General features: G+C 38.1%; 1 long non-coding RNA gene across 2 annotated transcripts in view; it reads left to right on the plus strand.

Annotated features, from left to right (window-relative positions):
* LOC129043443 (uncharacterized) overlaps positions 1-16,638 on the plus strand; it is an 86,107-nt gene that overhangs the window by 24,572 nt on the left and 44,897 nt on the right. The window contains exons 6-9 of one of the 2 annotated variants that reach the window (XR_008504467.2): positions 2,501-2,575; positions 5,616-5,790; positions 9,718-9,930; positions 10,373-11,814. This is a non-coding gene — a long non-coding RNA (uncharacterized LOC129043443). Of the gene's footprint in view, positions 1-2,500; positions 2,576-5,615; positions 5,791-9,717; positions 9,931-10,372; positions 11,815-16,638 lie in introns of those variants that run through there. The other variant, XR_010123306.1, reaches the window with a different exon arrangement.

A 16,638-nucleotide genomic window follows, 5' to 3' on the forward strand; every position in this document is an offset into this window, starting at 1 on the left:
GTTTAAATGTATTATAGCATGATCAACTGACCACTGGGGAACTGTGCTCTCAGTGAATTGCATGTTTCAACTATGTCATTGACTCTGGAGACTCAGACAGAGGGTAGTTATTCAAATAAAGAAATGTCTGAAAACAAACAACAAATAGGAGTTGCATTTTGGAAGTATTCTCATTCATAAAACCAAGAGGTCACATTCATCGCAAGAGGGCATCCACTGGAATGCTGGCTGAACTTATAATTAGAGCATTCATTCATTTATTTAATGGGTATTTATTGAGAGGCTTTCATGTGCTGGACACTGTCCTAGGTGCTGGAGACACGTTAATAAGCAAAGGCAAGCATGGTTCTTGCTGGTAAATGTTTAACACCTGGCTTTACAAAAACAAAAACTCTGACTTCTGGTATTTGTCCATTTCTGTGGTGTAAATACGTAAATACTCCCACTACAGCCAATTTCAAGCTATCAATGTTCTACAGTGTAAGAAGATATGGATGCATTAAGCAAATGTGAGCCAGCATGAGCTGGCTTCAGCACACTTCTGGTCCTTGCTGTCCAATAGCTTACAGTCAAATTGGTAAGACATACATTTAAAATATTACTTTAGTAAAAGTGCAACTTCAAACTATGACAGGGCTGTGAAGAAGGGAAATGTGGCATTATGATAGACTTTAATAAATGAATATAAACTAGTTTGTGAAATTATTGGAAGTATTCACTGGAAAACTGATATTTAAGTTGAGAGCTGAAGGCGCAAAAGATTACTCGTGGAAAGGAGGGGCATTTCAGATAGAAGTTATAGCTCATGCAAAGGCTCTGTGGTGGGAGAAAACTTGGTGTATTTGAAGAAAATAAAAGAAGGCTTTGTGGCTGAACAGTGAGAGGAAAAGGAGCATGTGCTGAGTTTGAAGTGGTAGGCATGAACCATTCTTGGCTTATAAGCTATGAGAAAAATGTGGATCTTTATCCCAAAAGCAGAGGTTATCTATTGAAGAGTTTTAAGCCTGGGATTAAAATGATAAAATTTTGTTTTGAAAATATCACTCTAGCTACAACACAGAGAAAAGATTGGAGTTGACCTGGGTGGAAAGCTGGGAGGCGATAAATAGTCTATTACAGTAGTCTATGTAAGAGATGCTCGTAAATTGGCCTAGGGTGTTGGCAATAAAAATGGAGAGAAAGGGAAAAATTTCAGAGATATTTATGACTCTAAATTAAGATGAGTTAATAAGGGTTAATGTCCAATAATATGTTGCCAAGTCCTGAGTTTGCACAACTGGCTGGGTAGTAATGCCAGAGAGAAAGTACAAGAACACCATTGCGTGTGTGTATGCACGTGTGCACATGCAGCAGGGGGAAATCAGAAGTTTTGGGCATAATGAGTTTGGATAATCTTTGAGACATCTAAGTGGATGTGTCAAATAGGTTAGATATATAGGCCTAGAATTCAGAGCAGAGGTCTGGCCTAGAGTCTACATTTTGGAGTAATTTTTATGTAAAAGAAAATTGAAGAATCCCATGTCATTAACCCTACTCTTTGGGCAGCAGACATCTTCCAAGCACATATTGCATGGCTTAAATTTTCTTTTCTGGGATTCTTTTTCATTTGTATAAGGGAATAGTAATGCATCTAGGCAACTCAATAAGATTTGAGGAGTACTGAATTTATTTTCTGAACTATTTTTCTTTAAAGATTTGTATTCACTTAATAGGCAGTATATTAACTAGAGTAGTGCACACAAACTGGTTAGCATAGTGTCTGGCCCATAGTAAGAACTCAGAAAATGGTCTCTTCCTCCTCCTCTCCCACTGCCACCGCCTCCTCCTCTCCTCCTCCTCCTCCTCGTCCTCCTCCTCCTGCTGCTGCTTCTTCTCTTAATATCTGGATTACAATTACTTAATTTTTATTATCAATAGGCTTGCTTTATCAATGTATCAAAAAGAAACTCTTAATATTTAGGGGAAAATGTCTAAGGTATATTCTTAAGGTGTAAGTCTGTTTGTGTACGTTTTGTGTTTGTGTGTGTGCAAAGGTGTAGATAAGTAGAAAAGGCTTAGAAAGGATACATACTAGATTTGATGAAATTACCTCTGAAAGATGTAGAATTGAGGGGGGGGGGTTAGGCAACAAACAGGGCTTTTTTTAACTAAAAATCTGTAAAATTTGAATTTTCATGAGTATGCATTCTTTTTATAATTCTTTGGAAAATGAATTTACATTGCATAAGTTGAACAAACATAGCTCTCACATGATGCTGGTCAAGCAGTGACCAAACACACAGTGGATGCAAGGCAGCTCTGAGAGTCAGGTACTGCCATATATGAATTACTGCAGATAGAATCACTGTGAAATGATTGTTGAATTGTTTTCCTGGTAAAAAGTTACTTAAATGGTAGAGAAGATAAAACAAAATCAAGACACTTGATATGTATTTCAGTTGCTATGCAACAAACCACCCAATACAGTAATTTAAAACAACAATATTTATTTTGCTCACAGGTTTGCGATTTGCCTAGGGGCACATTTTGTCTCTGCTCCATATGACATCAGATGAAGTGATCAGAAGGCTAAAAGGTGAAGTCATCTTCAGGGGCACTCGTTCATGTGTCTGGTGGTTGGTACAGGCTGTTGGCTGGGACCACCATGTGGTTGTGGCTATATAGAACATCTACATGTGGCCCTTCCATGTGGCTGTTTTTCTGCATCATAATATGGTGGCTAAGTTCCAAAGGCAAGTGTCCCAAGAGAGCCCAGTGGAAGCTGTATCAACTTTCTATTTTATTTTTATTTCTTTTTTTTGAGACGGAGTCTCGCTCTGTCACCAAGGCTGGAGTGCAGTGGCACAGTCTCAGCTTACAGCAACCTCCGCCTGCAAGCAAATTCTCCTACCTTAGCCACCAGAGTAGCTGGGACTACAGGTGCATGCTGCCACACCCAGCTAATTTTTTGTATTTTAGTAGAGACAGGGTTTCACCGTGTTGCCCAGGCTGGTCTCAAACTCCTGAACTTAGGCAATCCACCCTCCTTAGCCTACGAAAGTGCTAGGATTACAGGCATGAGCCACCACACCCTGCCTACTTATTTATTTAGAGATGATTTCTTCCTATGTTGCTCAGGCCAGCCTCGAATTCCTGAGCTCAAGTGATCCTTCTGCCTTAGCCTTCCCAGTAGCTGGGACAACAAGTGCATGCCACCATGCTTGGGTTAGACAACTTTTATGATCTATTCTTGGAAGTCACACAGCATCATTTCCTCCACATTCTCTCAGTAAAGGTAGTCACAATGCATCACCCAGATCCAAGGAGAGAAAAAGTAGATTCTACTTCTTGATGAACAAGTAGCAAGTTCTGGAAGAGCATGTGGAATCAGAAATATTAATGTGACCATTTTTGGAAAATGCAAATAGCCAAAATAAGTCCTCCTTTCCAGTGTTATCTGTGCCACAATTTTGCAGTGCAAATATAAAAAATTATCCAGATTCTCTTAGTTGCCACAGCTGAATGTGAGAATTGCAAGTCTACTTCAAAACCACATTTGTACATTATGAGAGCTTACATAATAAGCTTACATAGTAAGCCAAATAATTTTAGTAATAGAGTATTATCTTTCCCATGCGTAGCACAGCTATGATTTTAAAATTAATTTCCCAGTGCACTGTCAAATTTATTTTAACCTAAAAGGCAAATTGACACTTTCCAGGCATAGTGAAAGTCTGCCTTTGCTTGGTCTGACCCAGGAAGCTGGTAGGTTTCTATTATTTGTTTTTGTTTCTAAGCTTACTCCTCAAATGCAAACAAAGATAAAGCACAGAAAGGAAATTCATGAAAATGAATGTTTGCAATGGAATTTTAAGTTGTTCTCTTCAATGCACATTAGTGTCCTTTCTGTGTACCAGCTATGCTTTTTACTGTGGAACTTACTGTGTTGTCTGAAAGTCGGATTAATTTCTCATATTATTTATTTATTAGAATTGGAGTCAACTCATTCATCTGTATCCCTGATGTCTTTGGTTCCAACTAGGGCATGTGTGCTAGACCATTAACAGGAGACTAATCACCCTGTATTTATTGATTAACCATAGAGTAGTGCTTAGAGGATTGTCAGAAAACTTCGTTAATGGAGTCCACTAGATTAGAATTTCCTTTTATTTTATGGTGTGAATTGTTAGCCCCAAATGAGCTGTAAATTACGTCTTTGGGGATTCTACTTTTTAAGAACACTATTATTGTAAATTTTTATTTCTTTGGACATACACATGGTTTTTTTCCTGTTTTCCTTAAGAAGTTAAGGTCATCATGTAACAGAAATTTTAAAAATTAAGCTCTTTTAATATTAGCATGTAAAACAAAACAAAATGAAAAACCATACTTTCACACTGTCTCTTAACATGTGAAAAACAGCTTTTATACATGGTTAGATAAATCAGTTAAATTGAATTTTAACAAAGTTTTGCCCCCAAATGTTTTCTTGTTTAGATTGAAGACAAACATGAAACATTTATCTTAAGATAAGTCAGTTTTTGATTCTTCAGAAATTTGTCAGACTGGAAACCTTTAGCAGCCCTTCTCCCATAATTACAATGCCAAAATAGCAAAATGAATGAACTGACAGTCTATGTCTTCCCTGAAATTAACAACATAAATGGAATCCAAATATTGTGTGCCTGAATGTGTATATTCATTTATGTTATACTTGTAAGGAATGTTTACTAATGTCCCCAGCTCAGACATTTATTATAAAAATCATCAGTTAAGATAGCCAACCTAGCAGTTCGCCAGTTCACCTAAGAGAGCTTTTATAAAGTATGGATTCTTGCCGGGGGCGGTGGCTCAGGCCTGTAATCCCAGCATTTTGGGAGGCCGAGGTGGGCGGATCACGAGGTCAGGAGATCCAGACTATCCTGGCTAACATGGTGAAACCCCGTCTCTACTAAAAATACAAAAAAAAAAATTAGTCGGGCGTGGTGGCGGGCGCCTGTAGTCCCAGCTACTGGGGAGGCTGAGGCAGGAGAATGGCGTGAACCTGGGACGCGGAGCTTGCAGTGAGCCGAGATTGCGCCACTGGGCAACTCCAGCCTGGGCAACGAGCAAGCCTCCGTCTCAAAAAATAAAAAATAAAAATTAAAAAAAAAAAAAAGTATGGATTCTTGAGCCCCACACCCTAAAGATCTTGTTCATATGCTAAGTATGAGACTTAGGAAATCTATATTCTTCAAATATAGAATCTTAACGCTTCTGAGTTATCAGTCCAGTGTGGGAACAGCTGAACTAGACATATTTGCTAACTGTTGACATAATTTTTGTGGTGTAAGATATTCTGCATTGATAGAAATTTTTATACCCCAGTACAAAGTGATATTATGTTTGAATTTGTCTGCTTGTTACATTTTACAATAGGGATGCAGGATAGCACTAAGCTTTTATATATTGACTCACTTTATAGTAGAAGCACAGCTTTATTTTAAAAATAAGGAAAGGAATTCCAGTTCGTAAATTTTATCATTTTCCTCTTTAGTTTTGTGTTTTGACCGAAATGAATTTTTTATATAAATATGTTATATATAATAATAATAGTGATTATTATTATTATTATTTGGTCATAATATTTCTTTTAGATTGCCCAAGTACCTCTCACTGAAACTCGTGGAATAAATAAACAACTACAAACAATTCATTATGGTTAGAGGCAATGAATGAGGCACACTTGACAGAAGAGGAAATTGTTGCATGGAGCTACAAAAAATAAATAAGATTTCCACCAGTAGAGGAGTAGAGAAAAGATATTTCCAGGTAGGACACGGAAAAAACAAAGGCACAGGGCTTGAAGTTTCACAGTACATTCAAAGATGACTAAGTAGCTCAGTGTAGCCAGGCTCCAATATATATATGAGAGCCATCACGGTTTGAAATAATTCAGTTTTCAGTTGCAGGAGCAAAGAATTCTATCTTGATTCTAGGGCCAATTATCTGGAGTGGCTTTTTGAAGAAATGTGTTAAGATAGATTCTGAGGCTGCATCTGGCTCTGGGGTTGATTGAGGTTTAGCTGTGGGCATAAGAGTGGGCACCAGAGTATCAGTGCCATACATTTTGTATCCCTCTGCTACACCGTGTAAGTTTCATATATGTATTCTTGATCTTAGTGTTTTCTTTCACACGTTCTTTTAACTTGGTAATCAAAATGTTTTTCTCCTGCTCTTGATTCTCATTGTGATATCTTGGATTGTATATTGAGATCCTTGAGGGATTCATGAAATGCTGATCCTTTCACAAGGGTGTTTTGCTATTGGCTGTTATTTCAGTCTTGTTGGTGAGTGCTGTGGCAGGACTCGGCTAGAAACTAGTGAAGTGGCAAAAAACAGATGAAATACAACGCAGTGTTCACTTCTGAGTTTCTGAATCAGTGATCAGGTCAAAGCGATGACTGATTAACTGTTAATTTGATTTGCTGCATGTATGGATTTTCATTTGAAAGCTGATGGGGCACAGACATATTTTTTCTCCAGAAGAAAAAGAGCTAAAGTAGAAATTAAACCCTACTTCAACTTTTACCAAGAAAGCTCACACTGATTATCCAAGCACCCACATTATTATATATGTATATATGTATTGATTGGTTTGGTAATTTTTCAATTTGCTAGTTTCAGAAACAAATCTGAATACCTTAAACTCTTCAAGGAACTTTAAAAATGCATTTTACCTCCTCAAAACATGTAATTTATGTGAAACTTCCTTTTGTTATTTTTTTTTATTTTTTTTCTTTTTATTATTATTATTATTATTATTATACTTTAGGCTCTATGGTACATGTGCGCAACGTGCAGGTAAGTTACATATGTATACATGTGCCATGCTGGTGCGCTGCACCCACCAACTCGTCATCTAGCATTAGGTATATCTCCCAATGCTATCCCTCCCCCTTCCCCCCACCCCACAACAGTCCCCGAAGTGTGATGTTCCCCTTCCTGTGTCCATGTGTTCTCATTGTTCAATTCCCACCTATGAGTGAGAATATGCGGTGTTTGGTTTTTTGTTCTTGCGATAGTTTACTGAGAATGATGATTTCCAGTTTCATCCATGTCCCTACAAAGGACGTGAACTCATCATTTTTTATGGCTGCATAGTATTCCATGGTGTATATGTGCCACATTTTCTTAATCCAGTCTATCATTGTTGGACATTTGGGTTGGTTCCAAGTCTTTGCTATTGTGAATAATGCCGCAATAAACATACGTGTGCATGTGTCTTTATAGCAGCATGATTTATAGTCCTTTGGGTATATACCCAGTAATGGGATGGCTGGGTCAAATGGAATTTCTAGTTCTAGATCCCTGAGGAATCGCCACACTGACTTCCACAAGGGTTGAACTAGTTTACAGTCCCACCAACAGTGTAAAAGTGTTCCTATTTCTCCACATCCTCTCCAGCACCTGTTGTTTCCTGACTTTTTAATGATTGCCATTCTAACTGGTGTGAGATGGTATCTCATTGTGGTTTTGATTTGCATTTCTCTGATGGCCAGTGATGGTGAGCATTTTTTCATGTGTTTTTTGGCTGCATAAATGTCTTCTTTTGAGAAGTGTCTGTTCGTGTCCTTCGCCCACTTTTTGATGGGGTTGTTTGTTTTTTTCTTGTAAATTTGTTGGAGTTCATTGTAGATTCTGGATATTAGCCCTTTGTCAGATGAGTAGGTTGCGAAAATTTTCTCCCATTTTGTAGGTTGCCTGTTCACTCTGATGGTAGTTTCCTTTGCTGTGCAGAAGCTCTTTAGTTTAATTAGATCCCATTTGTCAATTTTGGCTTTTGTTGCCATTGCTTTTGGTGTTTTAGACATGAAGTCCTTGCCCATGCCTGTGTCCTGAATGGTTTTGCCTAGGTTTTCTTCTAGGGTTTTTATGGTTTTAGGTCTAACATGTAAGTCTTTAATCCATCTTGAATTGATTTTTGTATAAGGTGTAAGTGAAACTTCCTTTTGTTGTTCCCACTATTTTTTAGTTATGTCTAGAAATATCATCTGGACAAAATATGTAGGCACTTTATAAATATCATTTGACAATTTTCTGTTTAATTAGCATGTTTTTTCAATTCTAAGGCTCTCTTAGTGCTACATGTTAGCATTCCAAAATCAGGATGTGTGCATTGTAATTTCAGTGAACATTTCATTGAGTGTTTCCTGTCTGTTTCATCTCTCATTTCCCTACCTCCACCTCCCATCCCCACCCCCAGTACCAAAAGGCTGTTATTGAATCGATGTTGCTTCTTGGCCATTTTAGAATTGAGGGTCTGTGGAAAGTGCATGCTTAGAGGATGGATAGCTCTCATTGACTTGGCAAAAATGAGGGAGTGAGAATATTGTCTAGATAAATAAGGCAGAAAAAGAATTCCTTTGATTTCCAAACCAGTATCTCCCCCATCCTCTTTATTTTGAATGTGGCTCTGTGTATGTCTGACAAGTGTGAGTTTGAGAAGAATTTTCTGCAATGTCTAAAGGAGCATAAAAAACCATATCAGGTGCCTTAAAATTATCTCTAATATTTTAAAGTTATTTTAGTAAGTTGATGAGATCGATTAGTTATTGGTGCTAGAGGGAAAAAATTTCCTTTTACTGAGAGATTAGGTTAAAAACCTTAGAATCTTAAAATGTTAAATTAAGGGAGAGTTTTAAATGTTGTCCAGCCCAGGCAAAGTTTGGATAAGGAGTCTTGTCCTCTAGGAACCTTCTTCTAGCTTTGGGTCCAGAGTTCTGTTTGGTAATTCCTCAACCTGATGATTATGAGAAGTTCTTAGACTCCCTACCCATTACTTTTGAGCTTAAAATACAAGCATTTAATCCAACTTAAATTTTCTGGTTATTGTAAATGGATTAAGTTGCTTACCCCTCAGCAAAATGTAGGAGAGATTTAGGGGTCAGACAGACTATAGTTCAAACCTCAGTTGTGTCACCTCTTAGCTTTGTGACTGGTCACGTTACTTAATGTCTCTGAGCCTTAGTCACTTATTCAAGTCATTCAAAAAAATGATTGGTGCAAATGAAATGTGCCAGCATAAGTCTAGATGCTGAGTATACATTGCTAAACAACACAGACACAGTTCCTACTCTTAAAGAGCTCTGCTCATGAAAATTCATGAGAATGAGTTGCCAATTACAAAACAGAGGATAAGTTCTGTGATAAAGATAACCTCATCTTGGAGATGGGGGCACATGGTGCAGGCAGGCCTTCTGGAGATTACATCAAAGCTGAGATATGAAGGATGTTAGTAGTAAGGCAGTTAGGAGGAATTAGGAGTGCCTTAACTTCCTCCACTGTAAAATAGGGGCACACCTTCCTTATTGGGTAATAGTAAGAAACAGAGACAATAAATATAATGCATCAGGAATGTGCCTGACAATTCAGTGTAGGGCCAGAAAACATGTATTGAATATATACTACTATGGGCAATGGGGTTGAAAAATGACTAGGATGCTGACCCCATGCTCCTGGGTCTTGGAGGCCAGAAGTGTAGCTCTAGCTCCCTGTATTGGTTCTGTTGCTCTTGCCCACTGTTTGGACTTCCTTTTCACATGTCTGAACCAGGAGGCCACCAGCTTAGTGAGGCCAGGAATGCTGCTCTCTTGCTCACTGATGTACCCTTGATGCTCCCAGGTTCCAGGTCCCTGTGGATCTTATCTCCTGCAGCAGATGTGGCGGGTGTCCTGCCACCTCCATTTTCTTTTCCAGATCACACCTGCCCAACTTTCAACTGCCGGTGCCTACATTTATTTATCTGAAAGTTTCCTCGGAATGTTGAGGCCCATTCAGCTCATGCAAGAGGAAGAGAGGCTGGGAATGTGGGGGAATGAAGCCTGCCTCCCAGATGCTTTCAACAGTGTCAGATAACAGGTGGTGGATAAGTACACCAACTCCCTGGCCCTTGGATGGGACCGCTCCAAGGTGTGTGTTCTACACTGACTCCCAGAATCTCCCCAGTAGTATTTAATTCTAGGCACCCATAGTGGAAACCTGATCAATAATTTACTGTCCATTGACTGTTTTCTCTTTTGTCTTACTTCCCCCGCTTCCTTACCAGTGATTCCTGGGATCCCCCCTCCCCCACTTATACTTCAATCCTTGTCTCAGGGTCTGTTCAAAATAAAATGTCCCCTAAGCATCTAAATCCCTGTACTATTTTTAGGGAATGTCACTGCCTATGAAGAGCCCATCTCCCATGATAGGAACTGAAAATGTCAGATACCCTTGCATCTCCAGCTGTCCTTGCAGCCAGGGTTAGGCACATGACCCATACTTTGCCAATTAGGCATACCCACCCCAGTCTCTAAACTGGAAGCTAATGTCATGAAGAGGTAGGAAAGCTCAGAATTGATTCTGTTGACAGATGGTGGAAGATACAACAATCTGAATGGTAGCTTCCAGAATCCAGTGTTGGTGACATGTGGTGCAACCGAAGACATGGAGCATGGCAGTAATGGTGGCTTTGCTGGAACAGTTCTACTTTGAGATTTTTGAGCACTGCTCCTTCCCTTGTGGTCTCCCAGCCTGGTTCTTTGATCCTCTTAGAGATTCTTTGAGCTCTCCAATATCTTTATATTTCTTTCCTGCCAAAATGCCAAAGTTTGTTTCTATAGCTTATAACTAAGAACACTATCTGTTTGTGCCCATCAGGATCCAGCCAGGAAAATAGCCTCCTAGGTCTTTCAAACAGCTTAGATTTAATACAGATACTTGGTTAAAAGGGTGGTGGAGAAGCTGGAAAGCCCTACAAGGAGTAGGGAGTAGCCTAGTGATTAGTACCAGCTAGAAGCTGCTATCACCCTTAGGGTTGAGGGACACTGAAGAAAGAGCTTGTTGTTTAACAGGAGGTAGAACCACAGTAGGAGGTGAAATAGGCCTGTAAGTCAAAAGGCAGTTGACATGTACATGTAATAGAAGCTCAAATACTTTTTGGCTAAATGAATAAAGAGAATAATCAGGGAGAAGTCTGGGACCAGAACTGTATGTTGTATCAATTCTAAAAGGTTAGGGGAATAAGAAAATTCCATCTAAAAAGAAGCAATCAGAGGAAGAAAATAGGCAAAGGTAGTGTGTCCTGGAAATCACGGCTCTGAAATAATCAAATCTGCCAGACTCTTAACTGAATTTCTACCAAATAGACCTCTGAATTCTTCACTGAGTCCAGATAGAAGACTCGGAGTACTTATCCATAAGCTCTGGGCATCATAGCTTCTAATCCAGGCTATTCCCTGGGTAACTTGTGTTATTAAGTGAGGATAACAGTGCTTGCCAATTTTACTTGGGCGAGATGAGAAGCAATGAATAAGGAAGATTTTAGAATACTTGGCAAAAGAGAGAAATGTGTCACAGCAGGAATCTTAATTGATAAGCTAGAGATAAGGACATTTATTCTCACAGCTTTATTTTATGGACTATCCTATATGGCTTACATGAATAAAAGGAATGTATTACCTGTTAGTGACAGCACTGCCTTACTGCATAAGAGAAAGCAAAGGTCTGTGTTTGACGTTTATGAGAAGAAACATGGCCAAAAGGAAAGAGCATAGTTCTTTTTCTTTCTTTCTTCACTTATTTATACCTGTTTTAGTAATAATGATTAATTTTTAGTATGTATGTATATGTATGCTAAAATCATACACATTCATGATGTATAACATGATGTTTTGAAATATGTGTAAATTGCGGAATGGGTAAATTAAGCTAATTAACATATGCATTGTCTCACATACTTTTTTGTATGTGGTGATAACATTTAGCATCTACTCTCAGCCATTTTCAAGTATACAATAAATTGTTATTAACAATAGTCACCATGTTATTCAATAGATTTCTTGAACATATTCCTCCTGTCTAACTAAAATTTTATAACGTTTGATCAATATCTCCCCACTCACCCTTCCCTCAGCCCCCAGTGCCCACCATTCTACTCTTTGCTTTTAGGGGTTTCAATTTTTTAGATTCCACACGTAGGTGAGATGGTGCCTTGTCTTTCTGTGCCTGGTTTATTTCACTTAATATGATGTCTTCGAATTTTGTGCATGTTGTTACAAATGACAAAATTTCCTTTTATCTTACGGCTGAGTAGTATTATGTTGTGTAAATAGAACATGTTTTCTTTATCGATTCATCCACTGATGGACACTTAGGTTGGTTCCATCTCTTGGCTACTGTGAAAAAAGCTGCAATGAACACTGGGATGCAGATATGGAGAAAAGGTATAGATTTAATATTCAAACAGACCTCATTTTAATCTCAGCTCTGCTGCACATTAGCCTTGTGATTTTAAACATGTTTTACAGTGAGTTTCAGTTTCTTTTATGTTTAAAATGGGTATCATAATAATAATTCCCGACTTAGAATTTTGATAATTTTTATGATTATGTGGACAAAGTTTCTCCCACGATGCCCACACAGGATGGGAACTTCATAAATATTTGTTCCCTTCCTCAATCTCTCCCCTTCCCCTGCCCCTGCTTTTAAAAAAACAAAAAAACAAAACAAAACAAAACAAAAACATTGCTCTAACCTAGGGGAAAAAGTGAGAAAGTAAACTGAAATACTTTTTTAGGACAGAAAAGCTACCATGAATTGGTTTTATAGAGAAATACTTAAAGGATTTAAACCCCTCCAAACTCCATGCTCCTGCTCATTACTGAAAGCACCAAAATCCCTGGGAATTATAAATCCAAAGCCATTTGGCTCCGAATTTTACATGTTAAAAAAAAATTCATCTGCATTTATTTTGCTTCTTACAAAATCGTCACTTCCCATAGCTGTCATAAAATATCTGCTTGCTTATATTTTGTGTGAGATTTCATGCTTAGGTGGTGTCTTGGTGTTTCTGTGACCCAAGCAAGGAGTTCCTGTGACTGTGTCACACTGTTTCTTCTTGACACAGCTGGAAATATGATCGCCTCAAGGCCTATCACAAAGGACTGACCCTTTGCTACAGGTCAGCAATAGCAAGGAGTGTTGCCAAGATACAACACAAAACAAGACCTTTAGGTCTCCCTCTGGGTTTCTGGAACAGCTTTCTCTAGCTCAGCTGTTGAAGTTTCAGCTCCTTGATTGAAATCCAAACACATCTGTACCCCAGACAGGAAAATGCCTAATAAGTTGTTTTCCTCCATGCTGGCTTGTCTTGTGGTTTTTGTGCAGCCCTTAAAGACAGTGTGAGTGCTGAGGACCTCAACAGGTCCTGCCCAAGGATGGAGGCGCCACCCGGTGATGGGTCACTAATGTAGAAAAGTGTCATGACACCTGGATGTTCACAACCCTCAGGCGGTTCACAGCTTGCCATGGCTTTGAAACATCATGTGCAGCTCAGACAAATTCAGGCCTCACTTGAGTGTAATCCTTATGCAGGCAACCTGAATGCCTTCTCTTTCATCTTTTTAATGATTATTTGGCAGAATCCTTTTTTATTCATTTAATTTCAGAGCACAACAGGGATATTTATCCCTTTGTTTATATGTCAGTTACCTGCATTTAAATGTCAATTTTTAGTACCGTGACTTGCTGTTTTAGGAAATACTATTTCAAACCAAAATGTACTCTTTTTTTTTTTTTTTTTTTTTTTTAAGGGTGATCGTAGTGTCAAGCCAAACTTAACTCATGTTCTAGGTAGAAGAGGTAGAAACAAAAAGTTTTCCCTCCTTCATAGTTAGGTTATCTCTGCAGGTTCCTTTTCCTGACAGGAAAAACCCTTTCAGGGTAATGGAGATCCATGTTATGGGTTCATGGAATATAAGGTTCTTCCCTTCCTGGGAATGTTTCCTAGCAGTGCAGACTCCATGGTGGGCACTTCCATGACCTACAATCTTGAGGCTTCTCTTAGAACTTGGTGCTCCAGAATCACTGCAGCAGTGCCAGTTCTTCTGTACTCCTTCCTTCCTTGCCTCCTTCTTTATTTATTTATGCTAACCAAATGCCACAGTTAACCAAGTCCTGTTCCTTGAGGATTAATTCAGATGTGTTCAGCCATTTATTTTAATATCTAATTGCATATTCTAAATAGAATACTACCTCTACGCACTTCTATTATGGTAGATAACGATTTCTCCCTTAAGTCCCTTTTTCCTTCCTTTATCCTTCCAGTTTATTACATCACAATTTTCAGGATTTGCATTATTCCGACAATGGAAATATTTTCTGCTGAGCCAAGGAGCATACTATCATTACAACTCCTTTCTTGTTCAATTATCCTTTTTTCTAGAGCTGATAGTTTACTCATTTAAAAAAATGACTTAGTTTTCTCCGTACATGTTACTGTCTTTGCTTCCCCTAACATCCAGCAATATTCAAGACACTGTTTTCATCACAGTATCAGTGCCGCATTTAATTTTTTTATAATAACTCTATAAGGTAGGTAACTATAATCTGTATTTTACAGATGGGAAGCATGAAGCACAGAGAAATTAATTGGCTTACATAAGATGGTGAGTGGCAGAGCCAGGACTCGAACCCAGGCAGTCTGACTCCTGTACTCATGTTCCCAAGCACAAGACATACAGTATCTCAATGTATAACTACCTGTATTAGCAGCTGTACCACCTAATCCAATTAGTTGAATTTTTTTTAATGGAGCTCTTCCTCCATATGTCTCTGGACTCTTGTTGTATCTGTATTGCTTGTTTTCTAAACCTATGTGTGGTTATCATATTAAGACTTATTTTCGTTATTGTCCAGGGAATTTCTTTCATCTTCCTCCTGTGTTGATTCCTTATTTTCTGGATATCATTTTATCTTTCTTGCTTTAGGTGAAGCTCATCTTTTAGAAGGCTTCTTGAGAAAATGTGCATGGGTCAAGATTTCTTAAATCTTAAATGTCAGAAAACATTTGTATTTTTCCTTGTTAGTACTGAGTATTGACTGCCATTTTATTCTTGATCATGTGTATGTGACCTATTATTTCCTTTCTCGAAAGTTTTGCTGTCTTCCTGCTGTACTGAAGTTTTATGACAGAGCTGGGTCTTGTTGCATTTATTGTGCTAGTTGCTGAATAGGACTTTTCAATCTGGGGACTCATGTTCTTCAGGTCCAAAAAATTTTCCCATAATCTTTCTCTTGACATATTTTTTTCTAGATCCTATTGGTAGGATGTTGGGCCTGCTGCCCTGGACTTTTAGTTTCTTCTGATTTGTCTTCTACTTTTTCTTAATATTTTGAGATATTTCCTTACCTTTATTTTCCAAATCTTACACACACATGCACACATAATTTTAGTTATCATATTTAAATTTCTAAGAACATTTTCTTTTTTAAACAATAACCTTCATTTATTTCTCTTTTTTCTTACTAGCATCCTAACTTTAAGGATAAATTGCTTATCTTATGCCTCTGAGATCATTAAACATAGTTTGATTAAAGTTTTCTTCTTCAGTATATTGTCTCTGTTTCTTTTGAATTTCCTTTCTTCCTTTCTTCTGATTTGATATCTCTATCTTTTATGCTGGAGGCTTTCTTGAAATGTCAGATAATTCTTGGCTATCTGTTCATATTTTAAAAGTTGGATATTAAAAAAATGCCAATAGGAAATTCTATGCACTAGGACTTGGCTTGTTGCCTATAAGGCACACTGTGGAATAATTGATCGAATTGGCTTTTTAATTTTGCGATCCCTATAGATCAGTACCTATAGGTCTTCATTACTAGAAACAAGCTATAGAAAGTAAAAACAAAAAAAAATTAAACTGCCATGGACAACCTAGTGTTTTTGTGTAAGTCTGTCTATGGGGTAAAAGTGGATAGCTTTTGGGTGTGTACACCTCCACATTGCCTTCCATGATGAATAATAACTTTCACGTGGAGTTTACAAACCACCAGAATCACTAAGAGGACCTGTTATTTCTGTGTGCCTTCATTTTTTGCTCTGCTTTTTGTTGTTGTTGTTGTTGTTGTTTCCTTATCGGGCTGCTCTGCTGTTTGACAAAAAATTTTACCACATGCCAAACACAACGTTTTGGGAAAGGTCCTCATATTCCTATGTGGAATATCTCTGTGCCTGGGCATGGGGTGAGCAGGCATTTGGTGACCTCTCTGCTTATGTTGCCTGGTACCCTGAGGCACTGGCAGAATTACTGTGAGGCCATTCACCTTGTCTCAGCCTGAAATCTACTCTGACAGATTTATTGGCTCTTAAACATGTATCCAAGCAGAACGTCTGAACCAATATAAGGTTTCACTCATTTGTACTCTGCAGGGAGAGAAAGAGAGATGAAAACTGTGAGGGGTGAAACTCCACAGAGATGTAACTCCACCCCAACCCCATCCTTGCATATTTACCAAGAAATGGAATTTATCATTTCTTTCCTATTTTAGGTCTTTTTTCTATCAGAGTTTTTCTCAGTCCATTGGTATGTGAAAAGTACATTGAGGAAAGGTAATAAGATCATTCAATCAATAACTGCGTTATTCCTTCATAACATATTTGTTTAATAAGGGAAAATATTGAATAAGATATATATGAAAATTGCAATCTTCTCTGGCTTTTCTAGGAATTGGGATGGAGAAAATGGTTTGAATTTAAATAAAAGTGAATTTAGAGCAATAAGGAAAACCATGTAATGAAGATCAGTACTAACATTATCTATATTTTATTGATGAGCAAAATATAGCTTAGAGAAGTTA

Source organism: Pongo pygmaeus, chromosome 13, assembly GCF_028885625.2.
Source record: "Pongo pygmaeus isolate AG05252 chromosome 13, NHGRI_mPonPyg2-v2.0_pri, whole genome shotgun sequence".
Lineage (NCBI taxonomy): Eukaryota > Metazoa > Chordata > Mammalia > Primates > Hominidae > Pongo > Pongo pygmaeus.